This window comes from Schistocerca gregaria, unplaced genomic scaffold (genome assembly GCF_023897955.1).
Source record: "Schistocerca gregaria isolate iqSchGreg1 unplaced genomic scaffold, iqSchGreg1.2 ptg000448l, whole genome shotgun sequence".
In the NCBI taxonomy this organism is placed as follows: domain Eukaryota; kingdom Metazoa; phylum Arthropoda; class Insecta; order Orthoptera; family Acrididae; genus Schistocerca; species Schistocerca gregaria.
This window is the reverse complement of record NW_026061869.1, coordinates 116,842-122,751: the sequence shown is the minus strand read 5'-3', so window position 1 is coordinate 122,751 and position 5,910 is coordinate 116,842. Positions and strand designations below refer to the sequence as shown.

Below are 5,910 nucleotides of genomic sequence, written 5' to 3'. Positions count from 1 at the left end.
TTCGTCCGTATTTTCGGTGAGTATGTTTGCATGCATTCTGCAGTATGAATCATTTTGAGCACGTGCGACACGGGACGAGTTATCATCTACATCTATATGGATACCCTGCAAAACACATTTAAGTGCCTGGCAAAGGGTTCATCGAATCACCTTCACAACTGATAATTAATTGAAACCCTCAGCTGCCGACAGGTGTTGTTGATATACTTCGATGGGGACAGCTGAAAAGTGTGCCCCTACTGGGACTCGAACCCAGAATCTCCTGCTTACAAGGCAGACGCTCAATCCATCTGAGCCATCGAGGGCACACATGAACAGCACGACTGCAGGAATTTATCCCTCGCACGCTTCCCGTGAGACTCACATCCCCAACCGTCCACAATCCGCATACGTAATGTACTTAATAGGTATTTGTCCATCCACTCATTACTGGCTCACACTAAGGTGACGATTCCCGTAAGAGTTCCGGCAACCTGTGCGCATTCGCATAGACGAAGGTCAATGGCTGGGTAACGTTTAACCATAGATATGAAGATAGTAACTGCTCTCGAAAGAACAGGCGCCACTGACGACCTTTCAACTCTTCTAGAATACATGATAGACCGGCCGATGTGGCCGAGCGGTTGTAGGCGCTTCAGTCGGGAGCCACGCGACCGCTACGGTCGCAGGTTCAAATCCTGCCTCGAGCATGGGTGTGTGTGATGTCCTTAATTTAGTTAGGTTTAAGTCGTTCTAAGTTCTAGGAAACTGATGACCTCAGATGTTAAGTCCCAAAGTGCTCAGAGCCATTTGAACCATCAGTCCGTATGTTTGCACACTACTTACAGTAACTTATGCTAAGGACAACACACACACAACCATGCCCGAGGGAGGACTCGAACCTCCAACAGGGGGAGCCGCGCGAACCGTGACAAGGCGTTGGACACATGGCGGGTACCCCGCGCGGCTCATGGCAGCCGTGACACTGCTTCAAACAATGGACTGTAGAAACTTTTGTAAAGCACGGATTAAAAAAAAAAAAACTTTCTGTTCCAAGAGTCTAGACAAGTACACCTTTAAAAAATGCAACTACAAAGAAATTGAATTTTCGAACGTTTTGAATGAGAACCTGTCCTTATGGAACACCGTTGATCAAATGTCACAGGGATTATATACTCAGGTTTCACATGTGGATTAACACTTTCTAATCAATATCCGGAATGAGCAGGGTTTAAAACTTTGAAGAGTTAAATTTCAAGGGCCGTTCTCTTGTATGCAAATAGTTTCACAGTAGAAATTTCTCTAGTTTTATTTATTAATTTATTTATTTATTTTTTGCTGTAGGTAAAGAAGGATAGCATTGTGAGGAAGGGGAAGGGGGGGGGGGGGGAATCTTGCATCTCCCACCTTGGAATTCTCAGTACAGAATTTTTATTCATTACGAGATTCTTAGCCACTTGCAGAAGTGATTTCGAGTGATTCTGCAAAACTTTTCCTTTAGCCAATCGTAGCAACTATAGGATTCCGTTCCTGCTGCATGACATGTCTCGGAACTTAAACTGACCAACTCATTTGCATAAAGAGCTAGCTTATCATCCGCTTCTTTACTTGCGTAGACCGTTCATGGTCTGCAAAGAATTTTTTTCTTTAATCGTTTTTTTATGTCTTTTATAAACTGCAACACTTTCTAAACTTTCTAAACTTAGCGCCGTTGAAGCATGGTCTTTTACTGAATGATCAAAAAGCAATGCTGACAGCTGGAGTCCAAGGTTTTTGTTAATCAAGCCGTTTGTATTCTTGTGGTGATATCTCCGTACAGTCTTTCATTCCCTAACGCATATTTCTTTATATCTAATTGAGAAGTGAAATACCGGTTTTCATAGATGCAGATTTAAAATATTTTAATATAACGCAATAAATATTTCATTAAAATTTTCATCCCCTTATGCTCGAAGTTCCAAAACCAGAAAAACACGTAGTTTTTAAAAATTGTAACATATTAGCCGAATACGAATTGTCAGATATATTTAGCAATCCTTTCATAATGAACCATTTTCTGAAACATCTCACACCCTTTAGGGGTTGGGTTTCAAAAACAATTAAACACGTATTCTTCTATTTAGAGCCGAGGAGCCAAATTCAAATCTTCATCCATTTAATTCTAAAAATGCTTTCATAGTGAAATATTTCATAAAACATTACATCCCCTATTTCACTCTATTAGTGAGTTAAATTTCCAAAAGCAACGAAACACATTTTTTTTACATCCAACCGAGATGTCAAATACCTATTTTCCTAGATGTAGCTATAAAAATGCTTCAGTAGTTCTTTAATAATGATTTATTTTCAAAAAACCTTCACTAATTATTTTATCCCCCAATGGAAGAATTTCGGAAAATGCTAAAAACCTGTTTCTTTTTTGTATCTGACTGAGACACCAAATGTCAATTTTCGTAGTTTTGTAGTTATAGCTTCAATAGGGACATAGGGACATATTTAAAAAAAAAGACTTTCAACCCATGTTTCACCCCCATAGGAGTGAAATTTCGAACAATCTCTTCTTAAATGATGCTTTCAGCGTAAGATTTACACCTTCATCAAATTTCAAGTCCGTATACTTTGCAGGTTGGGCTGGAAGGCTATGGGTCAGTGAAACCTGTGCCCCTATTGCACCTTCTTGGAGGTTGTAGTTCCAAAAACAGTGAAACACGTAGTTTTCAATAACACAATATTCATAGATTTCGCTTTAAAAACTCTTTCGCACTGAAATACTTTCATAAAACATTACATCCTATATTCCACCCTCTTAATCGTTGAATGTATCAAAAACAGGTTTTCATATATTTCATGAAACATTTCATCCTCTGTGATATGGGGTATGGTAGTGACACACCAAAATCACAATAGTAATCCGTTGTAGTTGCTACATATTTTATTACAATCAAAAGCATTATAAAATCACAAGGCCAGATCAGTTGGACAAATAATAAATAAATTTCGTTAAGTGGAACGAGACCCGTAAAACTTGAAATTTGAATATGACTAGGTATATATACTTAGGTAAAGCTTTACTTAAATAGCACAAATGTCCATAAAATTCATAGCAGAACTCTCACTACTACCAATCAGGGGAGAAACAGATTAAGCGTAAGAATACAGATATTTAACGTTCGGCTTGCCAACTTTCCTAAACAAAACTGTATAAAAATGACTAAAACAATTAAGGGGGTCCTTTAATTTTGACTAAACGGACCTTCAAAGTTACTTACTCAGTTGATTAATCAACAATATTCTTAGAACGATTACAACTAGAACATGACTATATGACAATACCCTTAAAATAAGGTTGCTTCAATATTTCGTGTGAATTGGCGATAGACGCGAGCAGACCAAGGATTCATATCAATACAAGAGATCCACGAGGCAGAGAATGACATAGAAATATACTCAACATGGCAATGCAATTGAACTTTGGATGCTATAGTTCAGCACCGGAAAGATGGAATCACGCAAAAGTGACAACATAACCCAAGATGTAAAGGAGAGGACATGGCCTCAAATATCTCTCTGCCGCCGTGGTGCTCTGCTCCCAGTATGCTAGCGACGACCGCTGCCAGTTATCTCTAACACAACACACATCAAGAGCAGACAATTTTCTGAGACATAAACTACACAACCCTATCTGGAGAACAGGTGAGCAATACAACTGGACTGAAACCAATGAGCCTCCGTGAGTTACTTGGCCAGTGCCAGCCCTTAAACTTTGATTAATAAGATCGCTAAAAATCATACCAAAGTTAAGATGACGAGACTTATCTCCAGGTTCGCCATATTAGTGGCAGAGACAATGAATTGGCGACGCTCTTATCCGTATGTTCGCGGCAGAGTCTGGGGAAGGCAAGGGCCACGTGGAGCCGGATCTGGGGGTCAATTTCCTTCTCTCCGAGACACCCGGCTTCTTCTGCGACTTAGCCGGCAAACAGGCCGAGGACCCCGGGTGGGGACCGATTCGGCAGCAGTTGGCGGATGGCGAGGTCTTCGGGGGGTGGGGTGGGCGGGGGGTGTCTTGTGTAAAGGGGAAGACAACCGTGGTGAAGGGAAGGTCTGTATTCCACAGGAACGAGTTAGCATGGCACTCAGATATTTCCACGATTCGGCGGTAGGGGATCATTTGGGGTTCTACAAGACCTTGAACAGAGTTCGGGAACACATGTTTTGGCCCAACCTATATGGCGATGGCATGCGATTTGTTGGCAACTGTGTCCAGTGTAAGCGCGGTAAGCCCCATGTTGGGCCGCACAGAGAACTACTACAGTCGGTTAGCGAGCAGTGTCCTATGGACCGCGACTCAAAGATCGAAACATCGATCGACGGAAACTGGCGCCATAAACGCACCAGCTCACTCTATTTCATCCCCTTAGGGGTTGAACTTCCAAAAACACGAAAATACGTATTTTCTTATTTGTAACCTTGAAGTCAAATACCAATTTTCGTAGATATAGCCTTAAAAATACTTCCATAGTCCTTCCATAATTTTTTATCTCAAGATAAAATGTTCACCTACTATTTCACCTCATAGAGGTTAAATTCCCAATAATACTGGAACACATATTTCTTTATTTCTGACCTAGAAACCAGATACAAATTTTCGTCTGCCTAGCTTCAAAATTACCTTAATAGCTACATGTTTCAAAAATCCTTTCATTTCCTGTGTATCCCCCTTAGAGGTGGAATTTCGAAATATGCAGTATAAGCGGTATAAGATCAACAACCTTTCCAAATCTCAAGGTTTATTTTCCTTGGCGGTCTGGACTGTGTGAATTTCATAGTAATGGCCTCCACACACACACACACACACGCACACACACACACACACACACACACACACACACACCACTAACAATGCCACCACCACCTCCTGGGGAAATTTCTGCAGACGCCCTTGTTCCACTGCAGTCATATTTTGCCGACGACCTACATTTAGCAGCGTGGGAGGGATAGTGTCGTGCAACAGACAGTATACTCAGTAGACAACGAACTGTTCGTTGTGAAATCAGGGACCTAGGAACCGAGACTGACACAGAAGGTGCTGAAGGTGAAGCACACTAGACTCGTGTCTACCACAGCTTCAAATAGTATCGATTTACTATGAACGGAAGTTCCGAAAAGTGAGCAAGTAATTTTACAGTAAATTCAGTACCGATGGTGAGGATATACAACGAAAAACATTTCTATAATATTTCAGAAATAATGAAACATTCCACTCAAGTCGCGCGGCAGAAAACGCAATGGATATGCTTGCACTTAAGACGGAAGGCCCCACGTACTTACGCAGGCTTACGACAGATCGCAAAATTCGGCAGTAGGCGTAAGCCAACCTCTTGTGCTGCCATCTGTTATTGATGCCAGGCATCAAGGTCTCAGTAGTACGACCATCCACTGGAGAGTAGTTTGCTTTGTAAGCACTCCGTCTTCAGGCCACGAGTGACCTACTGGGACAGCACCATCCGACCGCCGTGTCATCATCCGTGGAGGATGCGAACAGGAGGGGCGGGGGTCAGCACACTGCTCTCCCGGTCGTTATGTTGGTATTTTTTGACCGGAGCCGCTACTATTGGGCCGAGTAGCTCCTCGATTGGCATCATGAGGCGGCCTGGATGATCACCCATCCAAGTGCCTTCAACGCCCGACAACGCACTTAACTTCGGTGATCTCACGTGAACCGATGCAACCTCCGCGGTTGACCTAGCACAGACCACACCATTCACAATGAAACGCATCACTTAGTAGATGGTGAAGTACTTTGAAGCTAGCCAGATAGAAACAGAACCTCCTGGCACTGTATCTAACCCAAATTCTAATCTTACACTAATCTCTTGTATGTACCTACCACGCCCTCAAAGAGCCAACGATATACTATTATCAAATGTT

The 5,910-nt window shown here is 42.1% G+C and overlaps 1 non-coding gene across 1 annotated transcript; it reads right to left on the bottom strand.

The window, feature by feature from the left end:
* Positions 1-231: 231 nt before the first annotated feature.
* Trnat-ugu (transfer RNA threonine (anticodon UGU)) lies at positions 232-306 on the bottom strand. The gene has a single exon. It is a non-coding gene; the product is annotated as a tRNA-Thr (tRNA).
* Positions 307-5,910: the final 5,604 nt, after the last annotated feature.